At 42.9% G+C, this 22,651-nt stretch overlaps 1 protein-coding gene and 1 long non-coding RNA gene across 4 annotated transcripts in view; one reads left to right on the top strand and one right to left on the bottom strand.

Annotated features, from left to right (window-relative positions):
• Positions 1-1,377: 1,377 nt before the first annotated feature.
• Positions 1,378-8,833, bottom strand: LOC140700046 (uncharacterized). Of its 3 annotated transcripts, XR_012078263.1 has the most exons (4): positions 8,277-8,833; positions 8,100-8,182; positions 6,650-6,706; positions 1,378-2,161 (listed from the first exon to the last, which is right to left on the bottom strand). It is a non-coding gene; the product is annotated as an uncharacterized lncRNA (long non-coding RNA). The 3 variants fall into 3 exon arrangements; XR_012078262.1 differs by having other exon boundaries at positions 8,100-8,829; XR_012078261.1 differs by lacking the exon at positions 8,100-8,182 and having other exon boundaries at positions 8,277-8,825.
• Positions 8,834-12,384: 3,551 nt separating this feature from the next.
• LOC140685421 (uncharacterized) overlaps positions 12,385-22,651 on the top strand; it is a 62,239-nt gene continuing 51,972 nt past the window's right edge. Inside the window, exon 1 of the mRNA XM_072972582.1 lies at positions 12,385-12,466. The gene's annotated coding sequence lies outside the window, so the exon portion shown is untranslated. The remainder of the gene's footprint in view (positions 12,467-22,651) is intronic.

The raw sequence follows: 22,651 nt of genomic DNA, 5'->3' as shown, positions 1-22,651 counted from the left end.
TACTTACATCAGAAAAAATAGACTTTAATCAAAATACTATAATAAGAGACAGAGAAGGTCATATAACAATAAAGGGGTCAATTCAACAAGAGGCTATAACATTTGCAAATATTTATGTGCCCAACATAGGAGCAGCTAAATATGTAAAGCAAATACTAATAGGCCTAAGAGGAGAAATAGCAATACAAAATTATGGGGGGGGGACACTTTGATACCCCACTTTCATCAATGGATAGATCTTCCAGACAGAAAATCAATAAGGAAACACTGGCCTTAAAGAACATGTCAGAACATTTCATCCAATAGCAGCAGAATACACATTCTTCGCAAGTGAACATGGAACATTCTCCAGGATAGAGTCTATTTTAGGCACAAAATAGATCTTAAGGAATTTAAGAAGACTGAAATCATATCAAGCATCTTTTTCTGGCCACAATGGTATAAAACTAGAAATCAGTTATAAGAAGGAAACTGGAAAGTTCACAAATGTGTGGAGATTAAACAACATGCTCATGTTTGACCAGCCCACAGCTAACATCATACTCCACAGTGACAATCTGAAAGCTTTCCCTCCAGGATCAGGAACAATCAGGACATCCATTCTCACCAGTTCTATTCAGCATTGTACTGGAAGCCATGGCCAGAGAAGTTAGGCAAGAAGAAGATATAAAGGGCATTCAAACTGGAAAGGAGGAAGTAAGATTTTCTCTGTTTACAGATGGCATGTTATATATAGAAAACCCTAAATGTCCATCAACAGATGAATGGATAAAGAAAATGTGAGATTATTTATACACACACACACACACACACACAGAGGAAGAAAATCTTGAAATTTCCAACAACATGGATGAAACTTGAGGGGATTATGTTAAATGACAAGGACAAATAAATACTGCATGATCTCAAATGGAATTCAAAACAATCAAACTCATAGAAAGAGACCAGATTGGTGTTGACCAGGGGTTGGGAAGTGGGCAAAATTAAGAGATGCTGATCAAGGGTACAAACTTCTAGTTTGTAAGAGGAGTATGTTCTGGGGATCTAATGTACAATGTGGAGACTACAGTTATAATGTTGCATTCTATAATTGAAATTTTCTGAGAGAGTAGAACTTAAGGGTTCTCATCACATAAAAAAATATGTGAGATTTTGGATGTGTTCATTAACTCAGAATCCTTTAACAACATCTGTGTATTTCAAATCACAGACCCTTTAAAATTTTTACAATTTTGTTTATCAAATTTATGTTAATAAAACAAAAAAATAAGGATTTAGCAGTACTGTCATGGAGGTGAGTTTTAACCTGCAGACCAATCATAGGCCTCTGGTTACTTTACAAAACACAAATAAGAAAAACAAAATCAAAACATTAAATTAGCATTTAAAAACATTTATTTAGGGACAACAGAACCATGTCAACGTAAGTTTATTCTACTGCTACATATGAACATAACCTCACAAAGAAAGAAAACTAATAGATTTCAGCTTTTTTTAATGAATAGTGGTTGAATTTCTTTCTAATAGCATCTTTCATATACATGTACATGAAACAAATATATGCAATTTTTGAAGGTATAGAAATAATTTTAAGAATAAATATTCTAGTTATTACTTAATACCCAGTTAGAATTCATGCCCCCATCTTTAAGCTTTTAAGTCATCAGGCACAAAGCCAAATCAAGTGTTTATGGGTTTTTGAAAATGAACACAAAAATAATGTGACCATATGAATTGGAATACATTAACTCTTAAATAGTATATGTAATAAAATTAGTGGAAAGTATTTAAAGACATGTAAGGTAAATATTTATATATAGAAAAACAAGATCTTTTACATACAGGATAAAGATTTATGGAATAAACAGAAGAGATTTTGAACTTGTATTAAACATTGTTTAACTGGATAGTAAATCCTGTGAGTGTAGAAATAATTTTCTTACAATTCTGAGAAGGAAATCATATGAACTTTAATTCATGATAACAGAGTTGGCTGGAAAAATGCCAGTTTGACCTCGAAGCTTTCCTTCCCACCGATCAAAATGTGAGTCTGTTTTTAATAAAACTGTGATTCTGTCTCTAGCTTGAAAATTCAAGTCCCCCGGCTGTTGTCCTTCAAAAGAATACAGTGCTGTCACTTCTGTAGGCTGGTTTCAATTGCCTAAAATAAGAAAAAGTATTTAAATTATGCACATTTTTATGAGGAAACTGGAAGCATGTGTCAGTAAGATATCCGTGAACAACTCGGGGCTTGGTGTGCGGACGCCTTGGAAGCACGTGGGCTGTGATTTCACCCCATTGTGAAGAGCACACGTTTGGTAATAACATTCCCTAAATCCACACAAGTCAGACTGCATTTGATTATGTACTTAAACATGTGTTCAGCAATTATTGTGGTTATGAGTTTAAATTTTGAATAATCTATAATATTTCTCAGTTTTTCCTGTTTTAATAGAATAGTCAGGATAGTTTCCATAAACTATAGTTATTTGATGAAAGTCGATGCTTATGCTCCTGATTGGATCATTACAGCCTTAACGTGAACACTGAGCTCTGCAGTCACTGGCTTTGAGGACTCCGGCCCCGGTGCCCGTGCCATTGCAGCTGCAGACACTTACCTCCCCCAGGCTTTTATGGCTGTTCTCACTGCTGTACTTACTGGATCCCTTCTCTCAAAACAGAGACGAAATTCAAATTTGTGCATCAAGAAGCACGTCTACACATTTAACAAGAACTTTAACACTGCGTCTAGAATTGTGGGTGTTGTATTGGGAAGAAATACCCTGAGAATTGAGTGGGTAACACGAGTGAAAGACATCAAATACCATAAACTGTGTAGCATCACAAGAATTCTACAGAATTACACAGAAACACACTTTCTTTGTCCTCAGCTACATGGAATCCAGCATTTCCAAGTTCTGTACAATTTTGTGCATACATTAGGCCATTGGGTGCTTGCATCTAAGAGCAAATATACAGAAAATATAAATAACCAAATTCTAAAGCCAGTTACTTATTTGAGCCTATAATACTATAATAATAAAAATAAACTGAACTTGGCCTGTCAGTAAGAAATAAAAATAGTCATCACTTTAATTAAACTACCTTGACTGAAGCACTGAATTTGTATCTCACACAAGATGGTGCTATAGCTCTTTCTATAAAGCACGTGTCTTGTAGTTGAGTTCTCCCAGAGAAATAACCTTAATAATAACTAATCCCACTAGCAATATTACCGGAATAGTCCTTCCATAAAATGAAGTGCTTTATATTTTTATATTTTATACTGTATTTATTTTTAATCTATTAATTTTAAGAAATAAGGCTAAACGTATTTCACTAAAAGAATAAAACTTGACAGAGCCTGGATCAAATCAAAACCAGTTGAATGACTACCAATATACTGATAAACAGTCGTTGCTAAGCACCAGGGAAAGTAGCTGTCACACTACGTTGAGACCAGTCCTCATGCCGTGCCACGTTGTCACCAGATCACAAGAATGCAAGTTGATGTTGAAGAAAAATCATTCTGAACATGATTTTCTTATCAATAATTATACTCATGACCTCCCTATGGAGCTCAATCTTGAGTAACCGAACTTAACTAGTGAAAGCCCTCAAGTTCCTCCTCTGCCCTCTTGTCCCCCAGACACGATGGACAACGAGAAGCAGCAAGTGAAAGGTGCTTGTGAGCATCGGGGAATATTTTGAAAGCCACAGCCGTCTTAGCTGCCGCACACGTACCCTGTTTGGAGCACTAACTGCAAAATTAAAGATGCGTAGGAATGCTGATGGCAGGGTACAGGTGTCCCTCTCTGTGTGCACGGTAAGTCTCTCCTGTCCACTGAGCTGGGCGGGCACTGTGGTGGGTGCCGGACATGCCCACATGTCCACACTGCACAGAATACAAACCGAGACTTGCCAACGTTAAGTGATCTGTCCCAGGGCTGGGAGCTGAGTCTGGGAGGTCTGTCTCCAGCACTTTTAACTGCTATAGAGATTACACCCCAGGGTCCTCAGCAACCACACATGTCTTAAATTGCATTCAACAGACAGAGCCAAGATTCAGCAGAGCATTTTGCTTCAACGGAGCAAAATTTCAAGGGGAATTAGTCTATTCCCCTGCATCCCTGTGCTATCCAGACCGTGCGAATAGTAACAACTGATGCTGATGCTCCTTGGTGATCACTGACACCTGGAGTGTTGCCTAGTGGTTGTAGGAATATATTTTATGATGAATAATTAGAGGAGAAAAGATATTAGGAACCGAGGAAGAGAAAAGGCAGAGGGGATCGCAGACTTGATTCACTCCCTGCCCTCTAATTTGCTCTAACTGTCGTCTCCAGATGAGACAAGGGTAAAGCAGTAAAGAGATGGACAGGTGTGAGGAGGGGGCAGCGCTGCTGGGATGGAGGAGGCCCCTCTTTCCATCCAGGCTGGAGCCAGACCGAGGCTGACGCGGGGGCTCATGCTGGCAGAGCTGGGGAGGGATGTGGCTAAGACAGCAGACGTGGGTGTGCCAGACGCCTCACCCAGCTGACTCGTCAGGCAAAACCCCCACCTCCCAGGGGGCGAGTCTAGGAGTCAGGAGTTTAGTCTGTTGGGAAAGTTCATCCACCTGGAAACAAAGCAGGGAGCCTGGCCTAAGTGAAGGCAGGTACTCCCAGAAGGGGACAGCTCATAAGCCACTAGGTGCCATGCCTGCCGCTAGCTTTGTCTTCAGTGAGCTGGGATGCTGTAAAGCTCCTCTTTACTGTGAATATTAGGGATAACTTCCATAGGAGATGTTTAATGTCCACAAAATGATTCATTAAAAACTGATGAGCCAAGGAGACATGTTCTTCCAGGAAGGGAGGCCATCCTGGAGGCCATGGAAGCCCAGCCCACAGGGTCACTGAGCAGCCCGCATGCACAGGTGCCTGCCCTCCTGAGTGATGCATGTTACTTCAAGTTTTGCATTCTTGCACTTAAAAAACCAAATCTGGGGGATCTATAAAGCAATTGATCATTTTTGTCATAATATTCAAGTTTAATTTAAACAGAGGTTATTTTTCTCTCCCAAATCAGGGCCATACTTAACAGGAGGCAGTTCACAATCAGCTTCGGTGACTGGCAGCTGCTTTAAGGCTGGTAACTACCAAGGCTGGGTCCACGGGACTCTGCTGCCTTTTTACTTCTTGGTGGAGCCTGCATAGTGTAACCCACGTGCAGCCAACACATCTGGCCCCAGACTCGGAAGAAGGATCTCAGCCTTTGGAAGTTCCCCTTCAAGAAGCAACCAGAGGTAAGAACATAGCTTTGGGGTTGTTTCACATTTACTGCAGTGATAAGCTGGGTAGGCAACTTGATCCCGGTACCCACATTCCACCCAGGCCACGTGGGGCCACATCCTCTGTAGGATTGCGAGTGTCATGCTGAGCGAGCCAGACAGGCCACCCGTGGAGGACACCAGACCGGGGGGGTTCTCAAAAGGCAAAGTCCGGGCCATTTATGGTTGCCACTACTGGCCCCAGGTAGACTTAGTCCACAGGTGCTGCTCAGCCCCACGCAGCCAGGACAGCCCCCAACACGGAGCTGCCATGTTCCCATGGATGGTCACAGGGCAGGTGAGAGGCCGGGGCAGATGCTGACGGAGGAGGCACAGGCTCAAGTACCAAGCCCAGAGACCAGGGCTTCCAGCGCTCGCTGTGTCCCTCTGGGAGACCCGAGGACATGGTTCGAGCTTCCAAAAGTGCAAAGCAAACGTGTACACATCTCGAGAATGATGGTCACGCAGCCTGTCTGCGGGCCTGGGGCAGGCTGGGGAACTGGCCTGTGGGGGGCTGGGCATCCTGCACTGGGGGGTTTTCCCCTTGGGCCTCAGGCCCGTGGCTTGTGGCTTCTCTCCACAAGGATAATGGATCAGGGTGTAAGGACATCCCTGGTAAGAGTTTTAACTGCTTTCACAGCTGCTTTTTTTTTTTTTTAAACACGGTAATGGAAAGTAAGATTTATCTTTAAAATAGACTTTAAATCTTCTCTTTCATTTTCTTCAAAATCCTTTGTATTTTGAGAAAGGACTAAAATAAATTAATATTAATATTAACCTGATACCTATAGTTTGTACAACTTGTCCTAACCCTTCAAATATAGAAATAAAATCCAACCAACTGACCAACCATGAGGGGAAACGGTATCTTCAGTGAATGGAAGTACAGGGTGTGAGTGTGAGCCTCTGTCTCCAGAGCCCACTTAGGGTTTTGTTTCTTACTACTAAACATTTTCCCTCTTTGCCTTTAAAAAGGTATTTCTAATATGTTTGAGGCACCTGGACTGCAGGTGCAGACTTCAGACAAGTCTGAGGAAAGGAACTCCAGTTCCCGGGCCTTTACAGGTGGTTCACAGCCTCTGCGCACTGTGGCCAAAGTCCCTGGGCCCTTGGGGCAGCGGGCACCTCCCAGCAAGTTCAGCCTGTTGACTCCTCAAGTTCAGCATCTAACTGTGCATAGCATGTTTTAAATGAAGTTCTTCTCAAAACAAGGTGGCTAGCCTATAACTCAAGCAAGGGCTGCTGAACAGTTTCCCAGATACTTCCACAACCTGCCAGATTAGGAGTTTTGTGATTAGAAGATGGTTATGAATCATTTTCAAAACAGATATTCTTACTTACCGACTCTCTCATGACAGCTGGGAAGTTCAGGACAGAGCTTATTTTCGTTTCTGTTACCTGCAGAAAGGAAATAGGCAAGTATAAGGGGGAACATTTAGAACTTATTAGTATAGTATACAAAACACCCCAGAATGCCAGATCTTGTCTTGCTGAGGAAATATTTTAAATTACTGTAACTGATAGAAATAGCATTCATTTGTCATCTTTAAATCAAGAGGAGTACCTGAATAAGCACAGGAAATAGACCAAACATAATAAGGCAGATGGTGAATGTCTGGTGTCTGTGTGACCAGATGCGTATAAACGGCAGCTTAGGGCCTTGCAAGTTACATGTTTATGAAAAACATGCACATTTTTTTCCAGAGGTGATTATAAAATATCCAAATTAAAAAACCTGCAATCCCCAACCCAGTGATTTTCAAACATCCTTGCTTCCTTAACACCTAAGATAATTTATAAACAGCAAGTATTCACTAGTATATTTTTAATTGATACCTAAAATCATTGAATATAAGCTTAAGGGTGTAATGTTTAGCATATTTCACTATCAGTTGCTTAATCATATTTCTCCTTTTCTGAATACAAGGATCTTAAAGTGATAGTGATTTGAACTCACCATCATACACTAAAAAAGAGTGAGATTTTTTTAATAGTCAGAGATTGTATATCATTCATTTTTAAACTTCAAACCATATATTCATTCCATTTGTCCCAAAGTTTTACTCATGTAATATTATATTTTATGTAAGTTTCTACAACAAAAATCTGTACATAAATTCACTTTAAAATTTTAAGCAACACAATCCTCTATTAAATAATTTCTTAGATTGAGTTTCATTTTGGTACACATTGATCAAAATGTGAAATATATTATGAATTTGTTAGTTTACTAAATGTGAAAGTAAAATTTTATTTGAAGTGCATCCCAATATAGGGGCAAGACATTTAAGAATTAGTTCACACACAGGATGACTTTTTCTTGTTTCTGGAATGACGTAGTTTAACATCAAATTTTATTTCAATGTTCCTTTTTAAAAACATAGGTGCTAAGAGAGCTGGTTTTTATAAAAACTAGAGATGGCAAGAAAGAGATATTTTACAACACTGTAACAGAATTCTTCTATATCCCCTCCAAGACAGAGGTAAAAAAATCACACAGAGACCTATCATCAAAAAAAAACAACAATAAAGTATTACTTATAAAGTAATAAACTATCACTACTATAACTTTATTTTGGTGATAGCTATGTGATTTTAAAAATAATATATAATGATAATATTAATTACTACTGTTATTGTAAATTCAGAAAACAATATCATTAGGTCCCCCTTCAGTTTTGTTGAAAGCAAAAAAAATGGAAATCACGTAATCTACAGAAGTGTTTACTGCTCATCAGACTGACTACACCAATATCAACATCCATACTTCACATTGGATCATTGTCCTTACGTTGTGGGGACAGTGGTAGTGCAGACGATTAAGATGAACTGGCGTTGCTTTTATTCGAGTGTGAAAAAAGTTCCCATGAAAGGCTAGCAGACAGAGGACAGCCTAATGTCACGGGTCTGCTTTAAGGAGGAACACACGTGGGAAATGGAGATCTGGAAATCCTGTCTCCCATATTACCTGTGCCCACGTGCCCTGCGCAGTCTCTGTGAACCCCGAGGTGTGCTCCAACGTGAAGGCCACTGGCCTAATAAGAAGTTTATGTCTATAAAAATACAGAATTAAGCGTTGAGGGGGCAGTGATGGGGCTGGGGTGGCGGTGGAGGCAAGCAGTGGGAGTAGGGCTGATAGGTGTGGCCTGGCCCTGGCCGGTGGTGGTTCTAGTTGGGTGCCCGGACCAGTTGGTGGAGGAGTGGGGACGTTTTGGGAATGAGAACCCGGCCTGGGCTGGCGGTAGGTGGGAGGGATGGCTCTGCCCCTCCACCGGGCACACCCGGCTCCTCCAGGCTTCAGTTGCCAAGTCCCGTACAGCAGGAGCCCCGGCCGCGGGTCCCCGCGGCGGGAGCGAGGAGGAGGGGCGCGCACGCACATGGACGCGCACGCTGGGATGACGGAACCGGCGCAGAGCGCGAGGAAGCTGGCGGGAGCCGGGTGCTCCTGGACCGGCTCCCCGAGCAGGAACACGGCCTGGGGTCCGGGCCGCCGCTTGTGTTTGATCCCGCTGCCGCCGCCAGGCAGGTAAGGGGGCGCTGGTGGGGGGCGCCGGTGGGTGAGGCCTGGGCTGCGCAGTTGGGGAGGCTCACAGGGCGGGGTGCGTGGGTGAGGCCTGGGCCATGTGGCCCGTTCGGACCCTGAGGCGTGTCAGGGGTCCGCCGGCCTGGTTCGTGGTGCCCCCCCACCCCCCACATGAGTAGTGACTGAACCCGGGAGGTGGGAGGGCGCCGGATGGGCCCCGAGCACCTCCTAATGGCCCTCAGGCCGTGGCCTTCCTGTGTAGGTGGGCCTGCCTGGTGAGTGGAGGCCGCCCCGACCCTCCTGGGCACAGGCGGTCTGGGGCGGAATAATGGGCGAGGCCTGGGCCTTTGGGAGCTTGTTGGCCTGCCCCCTGAGATCAAACGCTTTTGGCAAGTCTATTTTTAGTCTTTTGAGGAACCTCCATACTGCTTTCCACAGTGGCTGCACCAAACTATTCCCACCAACAGTGTAGGAGGGTTTCCTTTTCTCCACAGCCTCTTCAGCATTTGTTATTTGAGGACTTGAGTAATGGCCATTCTGACGGGTGTGAGGTGATACCTCACTGTAGTTTTGATTTGCATTTCTGTGATAATTAGTGATATTGAGCAGTTTTTCATTGCCTGGTGGCTATTTGAATGTCTTCGTTGGAGAAATGCTTGTTTAGGTTTTCTGTCCATTGTTGGATTGGGTTGTTTGTTCTTTCGTTGTTCAGTTGTATGAGCTGTTTCTACATTCTGGCCATTAAGCCTTTGTCCGTTGAAACATTTGCAAGTATTTTCTCCCATTTTGTAGGTTTTGTCATTTTGTTTTTCTTACGGTTTCCTTTGCTGTATAAAAGATTGTAAGTTTCATTGTCCCGTTTGTTTATTCTTGCTTTTATTTCTATTGCTTGGGTAGACTGCCCTAGGAGAACTTTGCTGAGGTGTATGTCAGATCATGTTTTGCCTGTGTTTTCTTCAAAGAGGTGTGTAGTGTCGTGTCTTTAAGCCATTTTGAATTTATTTTTGTGTATGGGGTAAGGGAGTATTCTAACTTCATTGATGTACATGCAGCTGTCCAGGTTTCCCTACACCTGTGTGTTCTTTACTCCATTGTGTGTTCTTGTCTCCTTTGTTGAAGATGAGTTGACCAAAGGTCTGTGGGTTTATTTCTGGGCTGTCTATTCTGTTTCATTGGTCCATACATCTGTTTTTGTACCAACACCATGAATGGCTGTAGCTCTGTAGCGTTGTCTGAAGTCTGGGAGGGTTATTCCTCCAGCTTCGGTCTTCTTCTTCAGGAATGCTTTGGTAATTCTAGGTCTTTTGCTATTCCTTATAAACTTTTGGATGATTTGTTGCAGTTTTGCGAAAAATGTCCTGGGTGATATGATAGGGTTCACATTAAATCTGTAGATTGCTCTGGGCAGGATGACCATTTTAACAATATTAATTCTTTCAGTGCAAGAACCTGGGCTATCTTTCCATTTCTTTAAATCTTCTTTAATTTCCTTAGTGTTTTGTAGTTCTCTGCATATAAGTCTTTCACTTCCTGGGTCAGATTTATTCCTAATTTTTTTTTCTTGGATGCAATTTTGAAAGTATTTATTACTCTCGGGTAAATAAATGCCCCTGACGTCTGTGTGTTGCTGTTGTGTCCTGCTGCCTTGCTGCTTTCTTTTCTTAGCTCTAGTAGTTTTTGTGTAGAGCCTTTAGAGTTTTCTCAATATAGCATCATGCCATCTGCATATAATGACAGTTTTACCTCTTCTTTTCCAATTTGGATCCCTTTTATTTCTTTTTGTTGTCTAATTGCTATGGCCAGGACTTTCAATACTCTGTTGAAAAGAAGTGGTGAGCGTGGGCATCCTTGTCAAATTTTAGTAGAGAGAGGCTTTCAGCTTTTCACTGCAGAGTATTATGCTGGTTGTAGATTTGTCATAAATAGCTTTTATTATGTTGAGATATGTACCCTGTATACGCACTTCAATAAAACCATGGGTGGGGGCTGGAACTAAGGCAACAGAGGTAAGGGCGGCGTCAGGAGGAGGGGGGCTGCTCCTTGCGAACTAGTCATTTGCTCCCATCTCCCCCGGGGCCTGGACTGGGGGCGGCCTCTGCCGCCCCAGGTTCATGGAACGCAGGTTACAGGTCAGCCTGCTCCTGGGTGGTGGGCATGGTGCAGTCAGTGTGCGGGGTCGGGTAGGGGGCGTGCGGCAGTGACAGCGGGAAATGGGAGCAAATCCCCATGGTCTCACAGGGCAGCCCCAATCCTGCGGTCGCCACCGCTGCCACCCCCTGAACACACCCCGCCCGCCTCCAAGGAGCAGGTTGACGGGGAGAAGTGCGTTCAGCGAAGCTGGGGCAAAAGACGCCTCCTCCGGGCCAGGCAGCGAGGTAGATTGGAGCAACTCGGCTGGCTCTCCCGAGGCAGCCTCCCTCCCCCGCCACCGCTGCCAGGGCCTGCTGTCCTCCCCTGGGCCGCACGCTCGTCCCGGCAGGTCCCCTTGCCCAGGGCATCCCGACCTCGGTGTCCGGATCACCACGCACGCCATCACCCACCCGATGCCCACTGGCGCGCGGCCTATGGCCCGGGACCACCCTGACCCCCATGCTCAGATGAGGCCCTGGGCACGGAGGTGGTGAGGGTGGGGTGCAGGGTGCCCTGGTGGGAATTGGCACAGCCTCCAGCCCCGCCCACCGCACCCCGGAGGAGCCTCGGACACGGGGCTGTGTGTCCGCGCACTGCTCCGGATCCCCGTCTGGTGGCTGTCACTCTGGTGACCTGAGCGCAGACCGCCCCACCCCCGGTAGAATGAGGAGTGAGGGAGTCAGCTCGGGTTAGGGGTGCACTCATTGTGAGGGGGGATCCTGCGGCGGGAGGGGCCAGGATGAGGAGTGAGAGGCCACCCAGAGTGGAAGTCACTTGGCTGAAGCGTGAGGAGGCCATCCCGGGGTGAGGGGTTTCGAGTAGGGGGACCCGGTTGAGGGGTGGGGGTAATCCTGGGGTGAGGGGTGAGGGGACCGTCTCAGGATGGTGGGGGGACCCGGGGTGAGGCATGAGGGGTCAGCTTGTTTGCAGGGGCTGTAAGTTAGAACATAGGAGGGCGGAGTGTCGGGGTGGGGACCTCAGTCTGAGGAGAAGGAGCCTTGTCTTGGGTATCTGGTCAGGGATCAGGCCTGGCCAAGGGTGCGGGGGCCGTGATGGGGGTGGAGGGGTTGTGTGGCGGCGAGCAGGGGGAATGGGACTGTGGGGTGTGGCCTGGCCTGGGGCCTGTGGTGGTTCTAATTGGGTTCCTGGACCCTGTCGGTATCTGGGTGGGGGCATTGGGGTTGGGAACCCGGCTGGCCAGTCCTGGGCCACGGGGTGGGCCAGCCCCACCGCCCCACGGCCCAGCCTCGCGTGGCCGGGCTCAGCCCCTCTCGGCCCCACTAGCAGTGTCTCATAGTGCGGGAGCCCCAGCCCGAGCGTCCCGTCCGCGCTACCGGCGGGAGGGGGAGGGGCGCGCACGCGCGAAGACACGGGAGCGCGCCCAGAGCGTGTGGAAGCCGGGCCACGGTCGAGTGCTCCTGGACCAGCTCCCCGAGGAGAACACGGCCTGGGGTCTGGGCCACCGTGCACCGCGTGCCTTCGCCTCTGCTGCTGTCGCCTGGCAGGTAAGGGGGCGCTGGTGGGGGCGCGCAGGTCAGGGAGCCTGGGGTTGAGGCCTGGGCTGCGCTGGGGAGGCGCACAAGGAGGGCTGCGCAGGCGAGGCCCGGGCCATGCGGCCTGTTAGGACACGGAGGCGGAGCCGGGGCCGCTGTCCTGGTTCGCGGTGCACCCCCCCCCCCCCCCGCATTAGTAGTCTCTGAACCCCGGTGTTTTCATCGCTGCTCACACGTGGTTTTGGGAAAGCAGGAGCAGCCCCGGGAGGCAGGAGGGCGCCAGACAGGCCTTGGAGCACCTCCAGGTGGCCCTCAGGCCATGGCCTTCCTGCTTAGGTGGACCTGCCTGGGGACCGCAGGTCACCCTTGGCCCTCTAGGTTGGAATACCACTCGAGGCCCGGGCTTTTGGGAACTTGTCGGCCGGCCCCCGAGATCAAAATCTTTTGGCAAGTCTAGTTCCAGTCTTTGGAAGAATCTCCAAACTGTTTTTCACAGTGGCTATGCCAAACTACATTGTCGCCAACAGTGTAGGACGGTCCCCTTTTCACCACAGCCTCTTCATCATTTCTCCTTTGTGGACTTTTGTTGAATGATGGCCTTTCTGACTGGTGTGTAGTTTTGATTTGCGTTTATCTGTTAATGAGGTATTGAGCATTTTTTCATGTGCCTGTTGGCCGTTTGTGTGTCTTCACTGGAGAAATGCATGTTCAGGTCTTCTGCCCATTTTTGGATTGGGTGGTTTGTTTTTTGGTTATTGAGTTGTATGAGCTGATTGTGTAGTCTGGAAATTAAGCCTTTGTCAGTCGAATCATTTGCAAGTATTTTCTCCCATTCAGTAGGTTGTCTTTTTGTTTTGCTTACAGTTTCCTTTGCTGTGCAGAAACTTGTAAGTTCAGTTAGGTCCCATTTGTTTGTTTACTTGTTCTTTTCTTTCTGTTGCTGGGGTAGACTGCCCTGGGAGAACATTGCTGAGATGTATGTGAGATAATGTTTTGCCTATGTTTTCTTCTAAGAGGTTTGTAGATTCTAGTTTTCTGTTTAAGTCTTCAAGCCATTTTGAGTTTACTTTTGTGTATGGTGTAAAGGAATGTTGTAGCTTCATTGATTTACCTGCTGCTGTCCAGTTTTCCCAATACCATTTGCTGAAGAGACTGTGTTCCCTCCATTGTATGTTCTTGCCTCCTTTGTCAAAGATTAATTGAGCAAAAGTTTGTGGGTTTAATTTCTGGGCTCTCATTTCTATTCCATTGATCCATATGCCTGTGTTTGTACCAATACCATGCTGTTTTGATTGTAGGTCTGTAATACTGTCTTAAGTCTGAGAGGGTTATTGCTGCAGCTTTGTTGTTCTTCTTGAGTAATGCTTTGGTAAATCTGGGTCTTTTCTGATTCCATATAAATATTGGGATGATTTGTTCTAGTACTGTGAAATATGTCCTGGGTGATTTTATAGGGATCGCATTCAATCTATCGATTGCTCTGGGCAGGTATGGCCATTTTGACAATATTAATTCTTCCAATACAAGGACATGGGATTTCTTTCCATTTCTCTAAGTCCTCTTTAATTTTCTTAGTTAGTGTTTTGTAGTACTCCACACATATATCTTTTGCATCCTTGGTTAGGTTTATTCCTTATTGTATTATTTTTTGGAACCAATTTTAAAAGGGAATGTTTCTTTACTTTCTTTTCTTGTTGATTCATTGTTATTGTAAAGAAATGTAACTAATTTGTGTGTGTAATCTTGTTTTTTGCTACCTTGCTAAATTCTTTATTATATGTAGATTTTTGTGTGTGTGTGTGGTGGTTTTATGTTTTTCTATATATAGTATGTCATCCACATATAATGATAGTTTTATCTCTTCTCTTTCAATTTGGATCCCTTTCATTTCTTTTTCTTGCCTGATTGCTTTTGCTAGGAGTTGCAGGACTATGTTGAATAGAAGCAGTTGAAGTGGGCCTCCTTATCTTGTTACAGATTTTAGTGGGATAGTTTTCAGTTTTTCACTGTTTAGTACTGTGGTTACTGTAGATTTTTCATAAATAGCTTTTATTATGTTGAGATATGTTTCCTTTATGCCCACTTTGTTATTAGTTTTTATCATAAATGGCTGAATTTTTTCGTGCTTTTTCTGCATCTGTTGAGATCACCGTGTGGTTTTGTCCTTTATTTTGTGGATGTGGTATGTCATACTGAGTTGTGTATTTTGAACCATCCTTGTGTCCCTGGGATGAATCCAGCTTGATCATGGTGTATGATCTTTTTTATGTGTTGTTGGATTCTGTTTGCTAATATTTTGTTGAGGATTTTTACATGTGTGTTCATCAGTGATATTGGCCTGTAATTTTCATTTTTGGTAGTGTCTTTGTCTGGTTTTGGTATCAAGGTGATGGTGGCTTTATAGAATGTGTTTAGGAGTACTCGTTCCTTTTCAGTCTAAATTTTTAGAGTTTGAGAAGAATCGGTATGAGTTCTTTGTATGTTTCGTAGAATTCCCAAGTGAAGCCGTCTGGTCTTGGACTTTTGTTTGCAGGGAGGTTTTTGGTGATAGCAAATTATTGCTAATTCTCTTTCATTTCTAGTGATTGGTCTATTGAAGTGGTCTGTTTCTTATTCAGTCTTGGTAGACTGTATATTTTAAGAAACTTGTGCATTTCTTCTAGGTTGTCCAATTTGTTTCCATATAGTTGATCATAGTATTCTCTTATGATATTTAGTATTTCTGTGGTATTGGTTTTAGGAGCTTAGTTCTTAAATGTTTTGCACATTGGCTTAGTGTAATTCACATTCAGTAAAGGAATGATTTATAATTAAAACTGAGTAAGTAGATTATTTTTAGGCCTTACTATCTTGAGCCTTTGCCCCAAAATGAAGTGTGAATCCTCACATCCCTTCCAAAAGGTTTTGTTTCAGTGAGGGCTTAGAAGCAAGACAGGAGCCTGGGGTTGTTCCTAGGAAAACATGGTGGGTGGGAATGGGCATGCTCATTGAGGGGGATGTCCACAATTCATTAACCTACAAACTTTAGTACGTTAATTTACTCATTGATCTATCTTGATATCATAAAATGTCTCTGGACATTTTTTTACTGTTATATTGATGTACATAACTTTTTTTTTTTTACCAATACCATGCTGTCTTTATTACTTTAGCTTTATAGTAAGTCTTGAAATCAAACAGTGTAAGTCTTCCAACTTAGTTTTTTTCCCAGAATTGTTTTGAACTATTCTAGGTCTAGTCTTCTTTAATTTTTTCCACCATTATTTTATATGTTTCAGAGTAGAGATCTTTCACATGTATCTGTAGAATTTATTCCTGAGTAGTTAATATTTTCATGCCATTGTAAATGATATTTTCAAAATTACAGCTTCCAGCTGTTCATGTCTGGGATATAGCAGTATAGTTGATTTTTATACACTAACCTTCTCTCTTGCAGCTTTGCTAAATTCACATATTAGTTCTAATACCATTTTTTGTAGATTTCTTAGAATTTTCTATTTTGATCATATCTGTGAATGAAGAAAGTTTTACATCTTCCTTTTATCCATATATATATGATTATGTGTGTGTATGTGTGTATATTTTTTTTATTTCTTTTTTTGCTTTATTTCACTGGCCAGGATCTCTAGTCCATTTTGAACAGAAGTAGTGACAGGTCCTTGTTATGTTCTCAGTGTTAAGGGGAAACATTCATTCTTTCACTGTTAAGTATGATGTTAGGTGTAAGTTTTTCATGTGTGCCCTTTATTAAGTTGAGGAAATTCCTCTTAATCCTAGTTTGTTAAATTTTTTTTTTAAAGTCATGATTAGATACTGAATTTTATCGCATGCTTTTTTCCACATTTATTGATAGGATCCTATGGTTTTTCTTTTAATATCAAATGCATTGATTTTCAGGGTTAAACTTACAACGTTGCATTCTTAAAGTAAAATGTTTGGTATTTGAATAGTGGTAGTCTCGTAAAATGAGTTGGAAATTGTTCCCTTTTCTGCTTTCTGGTAGGATTTGTATTACTTTTTTCTCAGAGGATTGGTGAAATTCAGCAGTGAATTCAGAGCCTGGAGTTTTCTTTGTGAAGTTTTTAACTACTAATTTAATTCATTTGATAGAGAGAGTGCTGTTTGTTACTGGCTTTTTTATCTTTTCTTGAGTGAGTTTTGATATTTTGGATCTTTTCAGAAACTTGTCCATTTCATCTAAGTTGTCAAGTTTATGAACATAAAGATGTTTTATTATTCTCTTTTTAATACATGTATGGTCTGTAGTGTTTTTGTTTTTGTTCCTGATGTTGATAATTTGTCATTTCTCTTTTTTCCTTTATTAGTCTGGCTAGAGCTATATGATGTTGATTTCTCAAAAAATTAATGTTTGGTATCACTGATTTTTCTCTATTGCTTTTATGTTTTTAGTTCCATAATTTCAACTCTTTATCATTTCTTTCTGATTGTTGTGTGTTTAATTTGCTCCTCTCCTGATAAGATGGAAGCTTCGGTCATTTATTTGAGACTTTTCTTCTTTCCTAATATAAACATTAAAAAAGAATAAATTTCCTGCAGACAACCTGTTTTAGCTACATATAACAGAGTTTTTTTTTTTAACATTCCATTGAAGATCCTTTTTATTTTATCTTGTGATTTCTTCTTTGACTTTCATAGTTTATTAAGAAGTGAATTATTTAATTTCCAAGTATTTGGAGGACTTTCCAGTTATTGTTTAAGTTAATCCTTTTGTGGTCAGAGAAACTACTTGGTATGATTTCAGTTCTCTTTAAATTTATTGAGTTGTTTTATGGCCTAAACATGGTCTGTCGTGGTGAATGTTTTAAGTGTACGTGAGAAGAATGTTTATATGCTGTTTTGGGTAGTGTGTTCTGTAAATGCCCGTTAGATCAAAGTGGTCAGCTTCATTTTGTGACCTCTTGTTCTGTCAGTTATTGTGAAACAAATGTTGAGCATCCAGCTGCAATTGTGGATTTGCCTCTTCAGTTCTGTTTTGCTTCCTGTATTTGGAAGTTCACTCCTGACAAACCTTTAAGGTTGTCCTGTCCTCCTGGTCCATTGACTCCTTTGTTAGTGTGGAATGTGTCTCTCCATCCTCAGTGTTTTTTGAGCTGATATTAGTGTAATTATCCCAGCTTTCTTTTGATCAGTGTTTTTGTGGAATGTCTTTTTTCCTTCCTTGTACTTTCAACCTGTCTCTGTCTCTGTGTTGAATCTGTGTCTGTATGTGTGTAGATAGCATGGAGTTGGGTCTTGTTTTTGTTGTTGTTGCTGCTGTTTGATCCAGTCTGCCCATCTCTGCCTTTTATTTGTGGAGATTGTTTTGTAAAAGACCATTTCATTTAATGTAATTATGATTTGTTCGTTTTTCAGGCTACCCTTAGTGTGACTAGTTTTCTGTTTGTCCTGTGTGTTCTTTGTGTCCTTTCCCCTCTTACCTGCCCTCTTTTGAGTTAAGTTGTTGTTGTTGTTTAAATGAACCCCTTTTATCTCCACTCCTGGCTTATTAGCTCTGCCTCTGTTGTTTTACAATGGTTGCTCTAGACTTTGCACATCGTTAACCGATCATAGCCAATCTTTAAATAATATACCAGTTTACATAGAGTGTATGATCCTTGAAACTATAAACTTCCATTTCTCCCTTCTTATTTAGTCCTCCTTTACGTCTTCATATGTTATGATCCCCCATAATACATTATTATTAGTGTGCTTTAAATCATTATCTTTTAAAAATATTAAAAGTGAGAAAAAAATCTTTATATTTACTCCAGTATTGGTACTTTCCAGCTCACCATTCCTTTAAGTTCACACCATCTAGAAGGTGTCATTTTCTTTTTGCTTGGTGAACTTTCTTTTAACATTTCTTACAGTCCAGCTCTGCTGGCAGTGAATCCTCTAAGCTTGTTTTTGGTATTTTATCATCTTCACTTGTACTTGGAGTGGAGTTCTAGGATGCTAGCCTTCCCCTCCCTTGTTAAGGACGCCCCTCCATTGTCCTGTCATACATAGTTTCTGAAAAGCAGTTTGCTCTCGTTCTGTCTGTCTGTGTTCTTTTTAGCGTGTCTTTTTTTCTCTGACTTTTAAATTCATTTCTTTATCACTAATTTTGATGTGATGTACCTTCATGTGGTTTTCTTTATATTTATTTTATTTAGGATTTGTCAAGTTTTCTTCGGTCTGTGGTATTATGATTTTTATCATCTTGAAAAAATTTAGCCATTACTTAAACATTATTTCTCCTGTCCTCTCCCTCTCTCCTGTTTTTGACCCCAATGACATGTGTTACTCAACTGAATATTGTCCCACCGGTCGCTGACGCTTTGTTAATTTGTGTTTCAGTCTGTCTTGGTCTCTCTGTGCTTCATATTGGACAGTTTTTATTGTTGTTTCTTAAAATTTCCTGATCTTCTACAATGTCCATTCTGCTATTAATCTGTGTATTTTTTATTTCCAATCTTGTACTTTCCTTTGCTGGAAGTGCAACTGGGTTTGTTTACTTTGTATCTACCATTTCTCTGCTTCCTTTTGCTTTACCTTCTTACTACAGGGGATATATTTATAATAACTTCATAATAGCTTTGTTGAGACCTAATCGTACAGGTATATAATTTACCCACTTAAAGTGTATAAATCAATGTCTTTTAGTAACAGAGTTGTTCAGCCACACCCACAATATAAATTTTAGATTATTTTCATCACCCCTCAGAGAAACTCTGTCCCCATTAGCAGTCACTCCCCATTCCGTCCTCCTCTCCAGCCCAGTCAACCACTAATCTTTCTGTCTCTATAGATTTGATTACTCAGGACACCTCACATAAATGGAATCATATGTGCTCTTTTGTGACTGCTTTTTTTCACACTTAGCATAATGGTTTCAAGGTTCATCCACATTGTAGCATGTTCAGTACTTCATTCCTTTTTATTGCTGAATAATATTCCACTGTATGGATATACTACATTTTACTCATTCGTCAGTTGATGGACATTTGCAGTGTTTCTCCTTTTTGGCTGTTATGAATGATGCTGCTATGAACACTTGTGTACAGGCTTCTGTGTGGACATAAATTTTCATTTCTCGTGGGTATGTACCTAGGAGTGGAGTTGCTGGTTCATATGATAACCCTATGTTTAACCTTTTAAGGAATCACCAAACTTTTCCCCAAGAAGCTATACCAGTATAATATTGTTTAATGCTCTTGTCTGCTAATTCCATTATCTCTTGTCTGAGTCTGTTTCTGTTGATTGTTTTTTCTGCTGGTTATGGGTCATAATTTCTTCTTCCTTTGCCTGCCTGGTGATTTTTGCTTGGATATCAGACATACATTGTTGGGTGCTGGATTTTGTTGTACTCCTTTAAATAGTGCTGGACTTTCTGGCATGGAGTTATGTTACTGGGACTTAGTTGTATCATTTTGAAGCTAGTCTTTAGGCTTTGTTGGGGCAGGTCCAGGACAGCTGTTAGTTTAGAGATGATTTAGCTCCATTCCTGAGGTGGTGCTCTTCTGAGGATTTTGTCTGCTGCCATGTGTGTTAGGAATCATTTCCACTCTTGCTGGTGGAGCCATGAACTAGCCCTGTGTGAGCTCTGGGCTTCTTAGACCAACTGTTCTCTGGTGCTTGTCTCCCCAACTTTATTTTTTAAAATATATTTTTATTGAAGTATAGTCAGTTTACAGTGTTGTGCCAATTTCTGGTGTACAGCACAATGCTTCAGTCATATAGGAACATACATGTATGTTTGTTTTCATATTCTTTTTCACCATAAGTTACTACAAGATACTGAATATAGTTCCCTGTGCTATATAGTATACTTCTTGCTTTCCCCAAATTTAGATAGTCTCATCTTGGACAGGTCAGAATTCAACCTGACTGTAGGGGACCTCTGTGCTGCCCCGTCCTCCCAGGGGTGCTGTCCTGCCAAATCTAGCTGTCTTGGCCTCCGCAAATGTTGATCTCTACCCCTCCACTCAGTGTAACTGCCGTCCTCTGAGTTTCCCCTTCTCTGTGCTGTGGCTTTGAAACTGCCTCCTGGCACTAAGTTCAGGCAGTCATCGGGCGTGCCTCGCTTGTTTCAGTGTTCTCGGGAATTAAGTTCTATGCTCAGTGGTAGAGCGTTTGCTTATTAGCATGCACGAGGTCCTGGGTTCAATCCCCAGTACCTCCATTAAAGTAAATAAATAGATAAACCTAATTACCTCCTCCCCCTAGAAAACCAACAAAAAACCAAACAAAAAAGATCTTTTTTTCAGTTTTATTAGGTAGAATTGTGACAATATATTGCATGTAAATACATATATACAATATACTGCACATATTTTGTTAGTTTATGTATATGTACTGATAATTGTCTTTAAGAACAGATTATAGCTTTAACTTTTTAAACTTACATAGTTATCAAAGGAATAAAGCCAACCACAAAATAAGAATCAATAGAATGCAGTAATCTGACCATAAAGGACAATCAAATATGCTTACACATATTCAAGAAATCAGTCATTAAAGTTACAAATAATAAGTAGTTAATTTGTGTCCCCCCACTTTTATTTTTTAGATTTCACATATAAGTGACATATGGCATTTTTCTTTCTGTTTTTGGCCCACTTCAGTTAGAATGATGATCTCCAGGTCCATCCATGTTGCTTCAAATGGCATTTATTCTTTTTTACGGTTGAGTAGTATTCCATCATGTGTGTGTATGTATTTAGTGTGTATATGTGTATATATGTGTGTGTATATATATATATCTCACAACTTCTTTATCCAGTCATCTGTTGATGGACATGTGGGTTGTTTCCACATCTTGGCTATTGTAGATAGTGCTGCTGTGAACATTGGGGTGCATGTGTGTTTTTGAATTTCATTTTTCTCTGGGTATATATGCTCATGAGTGGGATTGCTGGATCACATGGAACCTCTATATTGTCCTCCATAGTGGCTGCACCAGTCTACACACCCACCAACAGTGTAGAGGTTTTCCTTTTTCTACACCCTCTCCAGTATCTATTATTTGTAGACATTATAAAGATGGCCATTCTGGCTGGTGTGAGGTGGTATCTCATTGTAGTTTTGATCTGTATTTCTCTGGCAATTAGTGATGTTGAGCTAATTCATGTACCTGTTGGCCATTTGTATGTCTTCATTGGAGAATTGCTTGTTTAGGTCTTGTGCCCATTTTTAGATTGGGTTGTTTGTTTTTTTTGATATTAAGAGGTATGAGCTGTTTGTATATTTTGGAAATTAGTCCCTTTTTGGTCGCATCATTTGCAAGTATTTTCTCCCATTCCGTAGGTTGTTTTTTCATTTTGTTGATGGTCTCCTTAGCTGTGCAAAAGCTTTTAAGTTTAATTAGATCCCATTTATTTATTTTTGCTTTTATTTCAATTACTCCAGGAGCTGGTTCAAAAATATATTGCCTGGATTTATGTCTGAGAGTATACTACATGTGCCCGTGAATGCACGTGTCATGGTAACGGATCTGAAGCCTGGCGCTCCCCCAGGCGCTAGCCCTGCCCCTCTGCAGAGGTCTGGTGCTGGCCTTCCCATCTGTGCGCCGTGCGCGGTGCCTCCCCGGGCGCCAGTCGTAAAGCCAGTCAGTGCAAGGAACTCCAGCGGGTCGAGCGGCGGCAGCGGCGAGGATCCCTAGGCTGGCTGATGTGCCCCCAGGCCATGTCCCTGGGCACCTGCTGAACTGGCGCGCCTGAGGATGTCTACACTGAGGAAGGTGCGGACCGCAGGCCCAAAGCTGCGCGAGGACCCCGCGGGGTATGCGGGAGCCATTGGGGTTTGGGGGGGGCGAGGGCTGCGCGGCGAAATGGACAGCTGGGGCGCCGCGAGGGCGGCTGGGAGGGGTGGCCCGGGGCATTCTTGCACGGGGCCCTGGCACCCGTGGCTTCCAGGGGTGCGAGAGCGAGCGCCGAGTGGGGCTTCGCGGAGAGGTGACTTTCTCCGCTTGGCCCCACCAGCTGGGGGACGCGAGGAAACCTGGGAAGGGGCGCCAGCTGCCCGAAGGGCTGCACGCCCTGCTCAGGCTGGGCACCACGAGGGGATGGGGGCTGCAGCAAACTGCACCCTCTCTCCCCGCCCAGCGGGGACCGGTAGGTCGACCACTCCTGGGAATGGATGGAAGGCGCCGGGAGCCTGGGCTGTGTGAAAGGGGCGCGGGGCGCGGCGGGGAGGCTGGAGGAGTCACTTATGCCG

This window comes from Vicugna pacos, chromosome 12 (assembly GCF_048564905.1).
Source record: "Vicugna pacos chromosome 12, VicPac4, whole genome shotgun sequence".
Classification (NCBI taxonomy): domain Eukaryota; kingdom Metazoa; phylum Chordata; class Mammalia; order Artiodactyla; family Camelidae; genus Vicugna; species Vicugna pacos.
The sequence above is the reverse complement of the archived record's forward strand: the minus strand, read 5'-3'. Positions and strand labels throughout refer to the sequence as shown.